The following is a 15477-nucleotide window of genomic DNA, read 5'->3' as shown; positions in this document are numbered from 1 at the left end:
GTTTCCTGGTTTGTCACATTTGAGTGACGTGAGGGGAGGAGAAAATGTTGCTGTTTGACTTTTAACTAAGGTGTGTTTCAATCCTGCCTGCAGCTCAAAAGCTGTAAAACAGGTTTTGTGTCTTTTCACCTCCACAGGTCACAACATGAAACCTGTTGTGAAGTTTATAAAATAAAGTGTCACTCGGTGGTGCAGCTGTTTGTCAGCTTCTATTTTAGACTTTGTTCTGGTTCTTGTTCAGGTTCCCAGCAGTGGGAGTGTAATGCAGTCACACACACACACAGGTGGTGTTAAGGTGGATTCACTTAGTTACAGACAGTGGTGTTATTTCCTGTAACTAAGGGTGTGTTTCACTCCAAAGTTCAGACATTAACCTGCCAGAAGTTGTAAAAGTTACTGATAAAGAGCTTTTATCTCAGAAAGCAGAAAGAAAAGAAATAAGTGTAAAGAGTGCAGCAAAATGTTTTAGTGTGAGCTGGTTCATCTGATCTGGTTGTGTAAAAGTCACTGCATGACACTGAGTTTTACTTCTGTCATGATTAGTGGAGCGGACTCAGGCGCAGACCACAAGTTTCTTCAAATCAAAAGTGAATTTATTTACAGTGTTCTCCACGGTGACACACACACACACACAACGGTGTCTGGGGAAAAGGGGTTCCAGGGTCCGGGAGTGAAAGGGGCAGGAGTCCAGGGAGGGGAGATTTCCATACAGCCCTCGCAACCACACACAGCTCCTCTTCTTTCCTCCATCACTCTTGCTCACGCTCAGTCACCGTGCACAGGGAAAACAGGTTCAGGGGAAATCTATACACAGACAGAGAAACAGTTAGTCTCCTGGTTCAGACACGAACAAACTTTGCAGAGTGCAGGACGACTGACGCTGACGGCTCAACGATCCAGCGACGAGTAGAGCAGACTCGCCATCTTAAGTAGGACTCCAATTCTCATAATCAGCGGCAGGTGTGCTGATCATCTCCAGGTGCGTGGGCCAGGAGCAGGAGCCCATACTGAGCTCCGCCCCGGCAGGAGAAAGAGAGAGTGGGAGAGGACGAGAGAGAAAGGGAGAGCAGAGGCGAGAGAGGAGAATAAACAAAACAAAGCGCCTGACTGCTGTCAGCTGGAGAGGTGCGGGGACCATGACAACTTCTGTGTTACTGACACTCATCTCTGACTCAGAGAAACGATTTCTCCCCTGTGATCTTCACACAGTGGTGAGTTACATGTGTGTGGAATTTTTCACGTTTTATAGAATTAAATTTCCTCTTACTTTCTTTTTTGTTAACCTGAGTCACTGATCATTTGCAGTATTACAGAGTCTGGCAGTCTTTGCATGATGTCCACGTCACTGTAAGTTTCTAGCTGACTCTCAGGTGTGACAGGTGTGCCAGCAGGAAAGAGTAATAATAACCTGCATCCTGAGGTTTGTCATGCAGGATTAAAGGAGCCAGGCTTTGTTCACACAGCTAGGATTGTATTTTACACTGACCCTGGGTCAGTATAAGTATCATACAGTTCAAATGAAGCACTGAAACTTGCACATATTTATTACAGATGCACTAAAGAAAAACGGGATATTTACCGTCAATCTGTGGCTGCGATTAAACACTTTACTGGAAACTTTATTAACCAGTAACTTCATCAGTCATGACAGAAGCTAATATTTCTGAGCTAACATCGTTTAAACCAGTGGTTCCCAAACTTTTTTTGCTGGGCCCCCCTTTGTTTTACAAGAAAAATTTCCACCCCCCCTTTGTGCGCATGAACACATCCTCCAACCACACACACCCATAATTTGCTCCATTGCATGTGGCTATTTTCACGCCACGCTGTGCGCCACGTTATTGTTGAGATGAATAGCAGAATGGTAGATAGAGACAAAATACTGTTAATCTTACCATCTTCAGGTTTTACACGCTTACATACACACACAGTTACTGTCCCTCCATTTAGAAAGGCAGAGGCGTCACGATGTGATTATTTTACTGTAGTTATTTTTTTTGATGTGTAATAATATTCAATATTACTATCAATGCATTTTCCAAAAAATGCCTCTCTGTGCAAAATGGGTTTAAAAACATAAACAACTGTAGGATCCTGTTTGTCCGTGATTTAAACAGCCCAGCGCTGCTCCTGATGAAGGGAAAACCAATTCTGCAGGGAGACCTACCTCGGCACTTGTGCAGGTGATTTTTCTCTTACTTTCTTTTTTCTGTTATTTACTAAAGAATCTGTCAAAGAAATAATGAATTCTCCACACGTGTTTGAAGGTTGCTGATACGTTCATCTAGCACAGACCTATTGCTGGAACGCCAAGACAATTCTACTACAATGGCAAAGACAAGACGCAAGTCACCAGAGCTCTTTGTGTTGCTCGTGCATGAGGGAGAGAACTGTGACGAGCATCGTTCTCTCTGTTAAGGAATATATTCTAAAATACTTCTTCAGCAAAGACTCAGAGAAGAGAAACACACAGAATTTCTTGCAAGCAAGGGCAGTCTCCGGACTGAGAGAGTCGCGCCTGAGAAACTGCCCCGGTCTTTATTTTATACTTCATTGTGTGTGTGTGTGTGTGTGTGTGTGTGTGGGGGGGGGGGGGGGTGTCAGAGTGTGGCCCCATAAGATCTTCCCTAAACCTGCTGGTCTCAAAGTCCAGCAGTTCATCAAACCAAAAGGCACTTAGACTAAAACAGACATAGCTACGTTAATCCTACCATAAAACAATAAGACAAGGTACGACCTCTCTCATGCTCCTAGGATGTGGGGTGAACACCCTAGAATGTTACAGACCTCCTAGGATGAGACATTCTTTCAATATGCCACCAACTATATACTTCTACACACAAATGATTACATGCAGCATTCTACCATATGCAAACTTATATCACTAAAAGATTATACTGACTACTAAATACAATTTTCCATTGACACCCTCCAAGTAAGCAAATGAATGTTAACAGTCAAACATAGAAATTAACATTTGCAAAATCATTCCAGCTTTGTGGTGCATCTCCTCCAGGTGTGTAAATCACACATGCAGAGTGGTTTGAGTTCCTCAGAGCTTCATAAATGTCTCTTCCAGTTGTTTCTATCACTGTCCATATGACCAGAGTCCAAATGTATGCAGACATGGGTATAACAAACACACCAGTTAGTTTTGCTGTTTGTCAATGTGGCTTTCAGTTATCTTCAAGGCTGCAGGCCTTTGTCAGCACTCCTGTTTTATGGCCTCTATCAACCCTCATCACCTCATTTCATGCATTCTTCCTGTGGGGGGATACTTATGACTCCTCTATTGTCCTTTCGTCTCTGCAGAAAACCTTTTTTGGAAAGGGTATTGGATTCAATGATTTTACTGCTGTTGTAACCCCACCTGTTGAGTCACTTCAGCAGTCTTGTTCATGATGCAAATGACAACAACAATGACACAAAGGAAGACCCTCTTCAGAGTGTCAAAGCATGCATAGCACAGTGACACAGCATTAGGTGATGTTCATAGGAAACTGCTGTCAGTCATTCCCCGTCACCACCATAGCTTCTGCTTTCTGTTCACAGAATCATGATGCCATCCTTGAACTTCCTCTCTGCACTGTCGATTGGAGCTTGGAACGCTCCCCTCATCCTTCAGATCTCCATCTGTTGTCCACAATCTCCTCGTGATTACCTCTGGAAAGCCCCGTGGCACAGCTCTCCATCCAGTGCAGCTTTATGGTCATTGCTGTGGTTCCAGAATCTTCTCATGATGACCAGTAGGTCCCCAAACAGCATGACCTTTGACCTCAACCCCTGCCTGGGCTGTCAGCTATGGTCCCTACTTCTCGCTGGGTCTCTGAAGGTTTCTCAGGAGATTCCACCCTTGGGATCATTTCTTCCAGCAATGCTCTGCTGCACCTGCATCTCCTCACTAGAGGAAAAACTTCTATTTGGAAAACATGTCAACCATCATCAAACCAAAATTTCCTTTCAGTTCAGTGAACTTCACTTATCAAAAAATATAATTATTTATTATTTATTAATTATATTATTCGTTTATCACATTTTCACTTTCACTTATTGACCATCAAAGTGTTTATTGTCTTTACCCAAATAATTGGAGCAGAACTTAAAATCTATAAGCTGTAAAAACTTTATATTTGAAGACTGAAAGAGACCCAGGAAGTGGTCACAGGACGAGGGTGACAGACTGTCTGAAGCAGTTAGAACAAGACAAGGCTGTTGGACCAGGTGTGCTTGCTTTTGAAACTGTGTCTTAATTCCACCTGTTTCACATGCAAGGGTCAGTTCTACAGGCAGGAACGTGGGTGTGCCGTGGGCTCCCCAGTTTCACCCATTGTGGGCAACTTGTATATGGAAGACGTGGGAAAGAGGGCTTTGCTATCCTACCCTGAAACACCACCAAGTCATTGGTTCAGGTATGTGGATGACACCTGGGTGAACACACAAACCTCCATCTCTGGTTTCTTTGACTGGAGGTTGTTGAGGATTTGATGATTTCACAACACTGTATGTGATGTCACTGGTGATGTCATCTTCTCCATCTGCTGAAATGAGTTAAAGTAAACACTTTTATGATTTAAGAATCTAAATGGACCAAATTATGATGACAGAATGGAAACAAAATACCACGATGAATAAGAATGAATATGTACAAACCTTCAAGTTTCCTGTGAACACATCGTCTCACCAGCAGAACCAGTAACACCAGTAGAATCACAACATAGACTACATATAAGTAAATCTTATAAGGCTTACATGATTTACTCATGAAAGTGGCCACTTTCTCATTACTGTCATATATTGTTTTAGTAAGTAATTCAAAGAACTGTTTAGACGGAGCCAAAGTTCAGTAGAGATAGTTGTGATTGGGAAAGCTCAGAGATATTAAAAGAAGCACTGAGGCTCCATCCCCACCAGAGATGTGACACGCCTCGTCCCTTCGCTAGAATCTGTAGCGAGGGATTGGTTCACCAGAGACCTCGCTCCTGGCTGCTGCCCAGCACACATTGCACCCTGAAGATTCTTGTTTGTTTGCAAAGAAAATTAATATCACTCTCTCTGTCCAAATGCTGTACGTCCACGATTTTAGCTACTTTGTTAGGCTACTTTACTTTTCTAAGGCTTAAGTAAATTCAGGAGTGATCCCCAACAATGTCAGAGTAAGAATCTGCTTAGATACGATATTACTAAGATTTTCAGGGCCGAGTACAATAACCTCAGTTTTATCTGAATTAAGAAGCAGAAAGTTAGCGGCCATCCAGGTCTTTATATCTTTAAGACATGTGTGTTATCTAGCTAACATGTAGTGAGTCGTTTAATCTTTAAATGACATTTGTAGAATTTGCCCACTTCCTCTCACCCACCAGTGAAAGGAGAGGAAAGGGAGAGAATCCTGTGCACACAGAAATGAAGAGCTGGCAGAATTCAATTCAATTCAATTTTATTTATATAGCGCCAAATCATAACAAAAGTTGCCTCAAGGCGCTTCATAGATACAGAGAAAAACCCAACAATCATATGGCTCCCTATGAGCAAGCACTTTGGCGACAGTGGGAAGGAAAAACTCCCTTTTAACAGGAAGAAACCTCCGGCAGAACCAGGCTCAGGGCAGAAAGTGGACCCTCGAACAAATGCTCATCCTCTGAAAAGGTCTGCAAATGTTTTCACTGTCAGTAGCAGTAGTTTCCACTGAACCAAATAATCCTAAAAATGTTTCCTAAAACCATAAACCTATGAAGGCTGCAGGCCACAACGTGCTGGTCAGGCAACAAAGTTGTTCTTCATACTTCTAAAATGTTTGCTCTTCTTACTTGCAAATAGCCGAGGGGAAATGCCCGAAACCTCAGTCCTGATTCCACAGCTTTATTACATCAGCCTGGTAGAAAATAATTTTTCACTATCAAATCAGGCCACCAGGGGGCGGAGCGGTCCCAGAAGTTCAGTCGTGAGTGATATCTAACCACTCTTCTTCCTCGCAGCTCGTCTGATCGTGAGTCCCAACAGCTCTGATTTCTCTGAGGGAGATGTTGTGACTGTAATCTGTGAGGAGGACCAAAGCTTTTCTGATTGGACTGTGAGGAGAAACACAAGCAAACTGCAGAGGGCTGAGTGTGGAGATGGGCGGGGACAACAGCAACGTGATCAATCATGTTCAATCAGTACGCTGGTGCCTCACGACACTGGAGTTTACTGGTGTGAGTCCAGTAATGGTGCCATCAGTAACCTGGTTAATATCACAGTCACTGGTAAGCTGATCACTCTCACTTTACTTCTTATTGCATCCACAAATTGAGCTGAACATGCAGGTACATAGATTCTGTGCTGTTCTTCACTGATCACCTACCTGACTGACAGAGTAATGAAGGACTTCCCTCCCTCGGTGCTTCTTAATGTGTGAGGATATTCTCCATTACTGAGTGAAGACTTCCTTATTTAGATCTAAGCTCTGGATTATCTTGCACGTCTCGTGGCTCCCAAATGTCTCTTAAGTTATTATCCTCTGTAGCCTCATACTTTAGCTTTACTTGGCAAATGTGAATGCTTTGTGTGCTGACAAACCCTTTTGCATGTAGTGTTTTTATGAAAAGCCTTATAATTGCCTAATTCTGTGTTTTTGTTCTGTTACAAAAGCAGGCATTCTTACTGTTGTTTAATATTTTAATCAAACCTTTAAGTTTAATTCAACACAAAAAGCCCCACTGTAAACAAATCCACAGAACAGAACCAAACTCAGCAGCCAAACAGTTTGTCCTCAGTGCAGGTCGACATTCAGAAAAACCAGCTGCCTCAGCTTGGATGGGCTGATGTGGTTTCTCCTTAGTATCTGCCCAGTTTTTGAGAAGACCCTCCAAAGGAACAGATGTTGCCACAATGCACAGTCTCCCCTCCATCACCTTCAACAGGTAGGGAAAGACTGTGGCCTTGGCCTCCCACCAGCTCTGTGGGCCTTCTCCTTGTTGGATGAGGGGCTCCTCAAGATAACATTTCATCTCCATCATAACATCAGCTGTAGTATTTCTCTTTGCAGCATCTCCTGTAGCTCTTTCATCAAAGAGGCTCCACACAGCAGACGTCTGTGGCTCCTCCTTCACTTGGCCCTGTAATGGTGGAGCTGGGTGGGAGTGCACTTTGCTGCTGCAGTTATTCTCTGAAGTGCCTCATCAACAGCTCTGTTGTCACTGAATGCAAGCTTTTTAAATCTACCATCCAGTGATGCAGCTTCTGAGTGGACGGTGTTGAACTCCACACACAGAAACTTTTCACACTCACTGCTAATTTTGTTTTACAGTGAAGCCACTCTGCTCTGCTAGTCCCAATATCTTTCACCTGCAGCAGATGCTGCTTCGTTTGCAGCTGTCAGTCATATTTCTGTGTTTTTGTGTCGCACTCTCCTCCACACTGCTGTCTGTCATCTCACAGGTATGATGTGCGGAGCGATGCTGAACTTCCAATCCCAGCGTTTCATGTTGCAGGATCAATTCCCATATGAAAATATCAATATCTAATTTGATTACATTTGTTTTTCATCATAAATATGACAGACAAAAGTAAATTCGGCAATTAGCGGGATGGTCTGCAATACCCTGTCAATAGGAACTACACTCACCACCTCTCATTCATGTGCGTGTTACGGCTCTGCAAGAGTGTGAGCCAATGAGAAACCAGAGGCACAAAACTTTAGACCACAAAACACACAATCTGATGTTGGTTTGTAAAGATGTTGCTGATGAGACTTTGTAGAAAGCAGCTGGTCTGAGTCATGTGATCAGAGTGCAGCAGATAATGTCTGACAGCAGTTTGAAGAGCAAATGGATTCTGTTCTGTTCTTCATCATCACCTACCTGACACCTCACAGCTGTTTCTCACCTGCAGGTCACACAGGAGGATCTGTTGGACTGAAGGTCAGCCTGTCAGTTCCTGCTGTGCTTCTTGTTGCTGCTGTTTTCTTCATGTAGAGAAAACAAAAACAACAAAAGAATCAGGATCCAGCCTCATGTTGAGCTGCAGCAAAATAAAATGTCTGAATTTTTTTTAAATCAGCACTCTTAGTCTCCCGCTGGTGGTTTCAGCGTTGTCAGTGAACCTGGGGAACATGAGATGATGCTGGTAACAGAAATCAAAGGGAGTGAACAGCAGACAGGGATCAGCTGCAGGTTTAATACACGTCCTGAATTTGGTTTAGTTTGAAGTTTCTGTAAAATAAAACCAAACGTTGTGATTTGTCTCTTTATAAATAAAGTTGAATTGAATTTCTCTCTGAGCTCCTGCTTCTGTTGTCTGTCAGTGATTTTATCAGTTGGACATCAAGTAAAACTTTGGATAAAATGAAAACTGTTCACACAGTGTCTGTAAATCCACGGGTGAAAATAATACATGTAACATTCACACAAGTCCACGAGTGATTGAATGAAATGTGATCATGGAAAAATAAATTCAAAACTATTCAAGACTTTTACCATTAACTGTCATTCTATTATGAAGTAACAGGAAGGTAATAACACTATAATATAATAATAATAAAGAAAATTAAAAAATATGGTATAACAGAGCTCACTGCCTCACACTGTCGATAGCAGCATTTCTTTTTAACCTTATTTCATTTAAGGCTCAGACGATCATCTGTTTTCACTTAAAGTAGTCTAGCTCTGATATCACTTTAGCCTCTGGATGGAGGATTTGCTATGTTAACTTATAGATAATAAACTCAACGTATTACAGACCAAAACCAAACACGTCCGTAGTATAAGACTGGATTTAACTCCCTTCACACCTGTCTCGACACAACAGTCAGGTCAGTCCCTTCCCTTTTAAGAAATCCACCTTAAATGTATTTTAAATGTAAGTGATGCAAAATGAATTTAATATTTTATCTTTAGTTTGTCAGGTAGCATCAGGTCAGATGGATGATGTTGGGTGAGATGGAGCAGACAGAGATGTCATCACAGCTGAGAGGAAGCAAAAGCCTCAACATCCAGGCTTAAAAGTGATGTAGGGAGCTAAAGCTAAAGCTCTGCTTTCTTTGTGTGCTTGTGCTAACAGCAACTAATGAGAAATGTGATGACAATTGTCCAGCTTTGTCCTTTTATATTCTACCAAATGTGAAGTGAACCTGTGGTTATACAGTATACGATAAGAGCATCTTTATTAGTCCCACATGTGGGAAATTTGTTTTGTTACAGCAGGAAGTGGACAGTGCAGTTACATAGCAAACATGAGAGAACCCTGGAATAGAATAAGAAACTGTACACAACTGTACCCAATAGAATAGAATAGAATAGAATGATAGGATAAAAATAGAATACACATGCTATATACAACTGAGTACAAATACAACGTTGTCAGAAAAAGAGTGTTACACTTAGTCCTATTGCACATGTGTGTGTTTGATCAGCTGCAAAGTCTTTGTGGTGGAGTCTGACAGCAGAGGGGAGGAAATCTCTCCGCCCACATCGTGGGTGCCGCAGCCACTGAAGGAGCTGCTCTGAAGTGCTATAAAGGTTTGTGATGATCAATACAGGTTTACAGCTCAGATCATACTGAGTTCATTATGACTGATATAAATATGTGATAGAATAATAATAAATCGAGTAAATTGTGATTGACAAACAGTTTTAAAGAGAAAGTTTGTTAGTTTAAATTGTGTGAAAGGTCAGAGATGGAGAGAACACCAGGCTGGGGCTGAATATCAGTGTATTACATGCAAATCTGATTGGATGACAGGACAGAGCATAAACTGAAGCTGGCATGGATGTTCTGGGTCTCCTGCCTCTGTGAGATCAGCAGGTCAAAGATTCAATAGCAAAACTTGGTTGTTCCAGCAGCGACGCCGAGGGCAGTGAGCTCTAAAAGCCTCCCAGATGAAAACGTGCCCGATCGAGAGGTGATCTGCTGCTGATGGGTGACGAACCTACTCAGGTCTCCAGCTCTTATCAGAGGAGGCAGTGAAGACACCTGAGCTTCAAGGCAGTCGGGCTGGGCGAGTCTGTGATGACTTTTATCTAAGTACAATCTGAGTATTTTACCTGTAAGTAATCTTACAGTATTATGTTATATTGTGAGTCCTTCTTACAGATCTTCCTAGGTTGAAAATGAAACAGTACTAAATGTAACAAGTAGACAGCAGCACTAAAGTCATCAGTTTAATGGACACAGAGGAAGCTTTTCAAAGGCTTAAGAAGAATAACATGATGCTAGAACATCACATTTTATAATATGACAGTAAAAATAACTCACAGAGATCATCTTCTATGTTTTCCTCCATAAGGGCGGCGAGCCTGGGTCCAGCTATTTGAGTGGTGTCTTGTTTTGGTGAAGCTTTTGAATTGCTTGGCCTTTGAGGCCTGCATGGAGCTCAGGCTGACACTAAGCACAGGAAAGGCCCACAGTGGGTGCACACACAGGATACAGATCTGTCAGGTCATGATCAACAACCACTGACCAAAGCCCACTGATCTCTGACCTCCCAGCCCATTCTTCCTTCAGTGGGCTGCTTTCAGTCATTATGCAAATGTTCTGTTTATAAGATTGAGGAAACCTGCAGTCAGCTGAGACTGAAGAAGTCACCTGGATGAGTGACGAAACGTTTCTCCCACAAAACGCTGCGTCCAGATGAACAGAATCAACTTTTGGAGATTTACTTACCTGGATGATTGAGCATGCATCAAGACGTTTGGCAGCTGTAGCAGTCGTGGAAAATTCCCTCTGTGGCAGAAAATCCTCGCAGATGCAGTCTTGATACCAATAGATGGATAAAAACTGGAGGAAATCCTCAGAGGCCTTGAAAACTCCTAAATGGAAGTAGCTTCTTCTGCTGGGTCTATTCTGTTGGTCTGAGACTGGCTTCCCTTCATTGGCTTCCTGTTAAATCCAGAATTGAATTCAAAATCCTGCTCCTCACATACAAGGTCTTAAATAATCAGGCCCCATCTTATCTTAATGACCTTGTAGTACCATATCACCCTATTAGAGCACTTCGCTCTCGCTCTGCAGGCTTACTTGTTGTTCCTAGAGTATTTAAAAGTAGAATGGGAGGCAGAGCCTTCAGTTTTCAGGCCCCTCTTCTGTGGAACCAGCTTCCAGTTTGGATTCGGGAGACAGACACTATCTCTACTTTCAAGATTAGGCTTCAAACTTTCCTTTTTGCTAAAGCATATAGTTAGACCCTGAATCCTCCCTTAGTTATGCTGCAATAGACGTAGGCTGCCGGGGATTCCCATGATGCATTGAGTTTTTCCTTTCCTTACCTTTATGGTTATGTAAGTTCCAGCTGGAAGGTGATCATCGGTTGGAGATTGAATGGGGACGACTACAAGACTGGTTGTCCCTACCTATGCCCCATTTCCAATCAGGCTGTGCTTACTTGTGTGATGAAGTTTCTGCATCTAGAAGAGCTAAATTAGTTTTTTGTAGAAATTATTATTATTGTAATTAATTATACATTTTTGTAGCTGTAGGAGTGGGAAGCCTTTTACGTCATTTTTGTTTCCTTTCTACAAGGCTTTGTTTGTTGTGTTAGATGTGTCCCTCTGATGTTCCTCTAAAGACAAATAAAACATTTTGTTTTGGTGAAACTGTAAAACTTGCTGTGGCATTGGTGCTTGAATGGGGAAGTCATTTTTTGTGTTGCATACATCTCTGGGCAGATATTTGGGCAGTAATTTTGAACACCATGTAAAAATGTCAGTGGACATAATGCAAAACCCAATGCTTCAAATCACAGCATCTAAAACCAAAATTGTGCCAAAGATGCCTCATTTCTGTTTAATAGGATAAAACAATGCTAGCTATGTTATAGACACAGTAACCCAAGGAAAGCAGTAAGTACACTGACTGACATTGTTACTATGACAACAACAAGCTGACATTTGGACAAAAAAAACCTTGGAGTAATTATTGAGAAAAACATTAAATTTAAATAAAGTTTTAAAAAACACATGACCAAAAATAACTAAAACACATCCTCTGGATGTTTCCAGAATATTTTAAATAAATAAATAATTTAAGGAACAACAACAAAAGAAGATCTATAATCAGCATTTATCTCTTCTGTTTTATTTGATGGTGGGGAAATCATAATCATAAAGAGGCTTCTGATTAGAATTTATTTGTTATAAATGTGATTTATATAAACTTTCATTTAGTACGGTGTGTTGATTATATGTAATATATTTTACTTATTATTTATTTATATTCAGTTTTTATTCCTGAGGATTTTGTTTTTTTTTTTATAAAAACTAAAATCAGGACAGAATAATTATTTTGCTGTCTTATTTTATGAATCATTTCGATGTAAGCAGCTATCTTTTGAATATGTGGCTTTACAGCTGAAGGCCCATCCAAAGTTGTGTTTCTTAATGTTTACAGGCCTCCCAAATACTGCACAGACTTTTTTAATGACCTCAGTGAACTGCTGTCTGTGATCTGTGTTGATTTCGACTGTGTAATTATTGTTGGGGATTTTAACATCCATGTGGACAACCCTCAGGACAAAGGGACTAAAGACCTGAGTAACACTCTGGGCAACTTTGGGCTGACTCAGCATGTAACAGAGGCCACACATAATAGAGGACACACTCTTGACCTACTGATCTCCAAGGGCCTGAGCATTTCAAAGGTTACTGTGTCTGATGTGGGCATGTCTGATCATTACTGTGTTTTCTTTAAAAGTAAAATCTCAGCCCACATAAATATATCAACAGCCGTGATCACAAAACGGTGTATAACTGAACACAGTAGTGAGATCTTTAACCAGGTCTTCCCATTAACACCTGACCTGTCCAAAGGTTCAGTCAATGAGCTCGTCAATAGCTTCAATGCTAACATGTTAAATGTAATGGACACTATTGCTCCCATTAAGGTGAAGGTTATCTCTGGAAGGAAAAAGTCTCCATGGAGAAACTCCACACTGGTGAAAAATGAAAAAAGAGAGTGTAGGAAAGCTGAGCTTGAACTTCATTCAACCATGGCCTGCAATGACTTTGCCAAATTCTTCACAGACAAAATCCAAAAGATTAGACAAGCAATTGGTACATCAACAGCAGATCCAGGATATGTACTGTGTCCACCGAAAAACTGTTTAAACACCATGAAACAGTTTCACCCGATTAACAGCAAAGACCTGGAGGACATCTTAGGTCAACTGAACTCCTCCTCCTGCTGTTTAGATGTCCTGCCAACAAGTTTTTTCAAAAAGGTCTCAAAGACTTTGGAGTCAGACCTGTTACAGATCGTCAACTTTTCCTTAATGTCAGGTGTGTTTCCGGAACCACTAAAAACTGCTGTAATCAAACCTATACTGAAAAAGGACAATCTTGACAAGACACAAATGAAAAACTACAGGCCGATCTCAAATCTCCCATTTGTAAGTAAGATCATTGAAAAAGCAGTTTCTCAACAGCTCAGTTACTTCTTAAAACAGAATAACTGCTATGATGCCTTCCAGTCAGGTTTTAGACAGAACCACAGCACTGAAACCGCTCTGACCAAAGTGTTTAATGACATATGTCTGAATACAGACAGTGGAAAAATGTCAGTCCTAGTTTTACTGGATCTCAGTGCAGCATTTGATACAGTTGACCACAACATATTACTCAAACGACTGGAGAACTGGACAGGTCTTTCAGGAACTGTACTAAACTGGTTCAAAACATACTTAGAAAACAGGAAATACTTTGTATCAATAGGTAACTTCACATCTGAGCAGACAAGTATCACATGTGGAGTTCCCCAAGGTTCCATCTTGGGACCCCTTCTGTTTAACATCTACATGCTCCCACTGGCACAGATTATAAAGAACAACAAAATAAACTATCACAGCTATGCAGATGACACACAAATATATATCACAATGTCACCAGGAGACCGAGGCCCTGTACAGGCTCTTGGTAAATGCATTGAGGAAATCAATGACTGGTTGTGCCAAAATTTTCTCCAGCTAAACAAAAAGAAAACTGAGGTAATAGTCTTTGGCGCCAAAGAAAAATGATTACAGGTCACCAGAGAACTTCAATCTATACATCTAAAAACCACAAACCAGGTGAGAAATTTGGGTGTAGTGATGGATGCAGACCTAAACTTAGAAAAACACATTAAGACAATAACAAAGTCAGCTTACTATCACCTCAAGAATATTTCAAGGATAAAAGATCTGATGTCTCAACAGGACCTGGAAAAACTAGTCCATGCATTCATCTTTAGTAGGCTTGATTACTGTAACAGCATCTTTACAGGTCTACCTAAAAAATCAGTCAGACAACTACAGCTCATTCAGAACTCTGCTGCTCGAGTCCTCACTAAGACCAAAAAAGTGAACCACATCAGTCCAGCTCTGAGGTCTTTACACTGGCTGCCTGTCCGTCAGAGGATAGACTTTAAAGTTCTGATGCTGGTCTATAAAGCTCTGAATGGTTTAGGACCAAAATACATCAATGACCTCCTGACCCAGTATGAACCTTCCAGATCCCTCAGGTCATCTGGATCTGGTCTTTTATCAGTTCCCAGAGTCAGAACCAGACACGGAGAAGCTGCATTCAGCTTTTATGCTCCTTATATCTGGAACAAACTCCCAGAAAGCCTCAGATCAGCTGAAACAAATAAAGCACCAAATCCACACTTTTAAGCTTAAATTTCAAAACTTATATTTTAACTACTGATTTTATCTACAGTTTTTTTAAATCATGCTTTTTATTGTTTTTGTTTTTTAATGTCTCTGTAAAGCACTTTGAATCACCTTGTTGTTGAATTGTGCTATATAAATGAACTTATATAAATAAACTTGCCTCGCCGCTTTCAGCCACATTTACAAAAACGCTCCTCCTGTTCTGATTTTTCTGATTATAATCTGAGAGAAAGTGCTGAACTCCTCCTCTGAGCTGTTACAGGAACAGATGTTGGCAGATGTGTCAGTGACAGAGTTACAGTTAGAGAGGTCAGTGAGCAGGATTTCTATCAGGATTCGTGTCAGATTTATTATAATGATGTCTGTTGGTTCACACTCACGGCTGCTTTGGACTGATTCCAGCTCAAAGAGCATCAACATGTTTTCATGTTTCCATCATGATGAGGAGCAGAAACTCTGAGGATTCTCCTGAACTGACTACAGTAAGTCATCCACAGCTTCTGCTTTATATTCTACATATTATTCAGTAAATAATAGATAATTACTGATAATTAGACACTTTCAGAGGGACAAAAGTTAAAAAAAAAAAAATCTGTAGTTAAGAAGTACAGATACTCAAGCTGTACAAATACTCTGGTAATAGCTGAAGTTGTCAAGGCTCGGCTGTGTGGCAGGCAGGAGGAGGACCCAAAATGCAAAACTCACACACACGGGGATGAACTCAAAAGGCAGCTTTATTGCCGAAGAGGCAGAACATAGGAAATACAAAACTAAACTGGGAAAAGTAAACTAACACTCGGAGAGAGACACAGGGAAATCCACGCAGCATGAGGGACGACGTCACGCTGAACAGAGGGAGACGCAGA

Source organism: Rhamphochromis longiceps, linkage group LG3 (assembly GCF_057381845.1).
Source record: "Rhamphochromis longiceps isolate RC_006_pf linkage group LG3, R_longiceps_female_GT1.1, whole genome shotgun sequence".
Taxonomy (NCBI): Eukaryota; Metazoa; Chordata; class Actinopteri; order Cichliformes; family Cichlidae; genus Rhamphochromis; species Rhamphochromis longiceps.
This window is presented reverse-complemented; position numbering follows the sequence as displayed.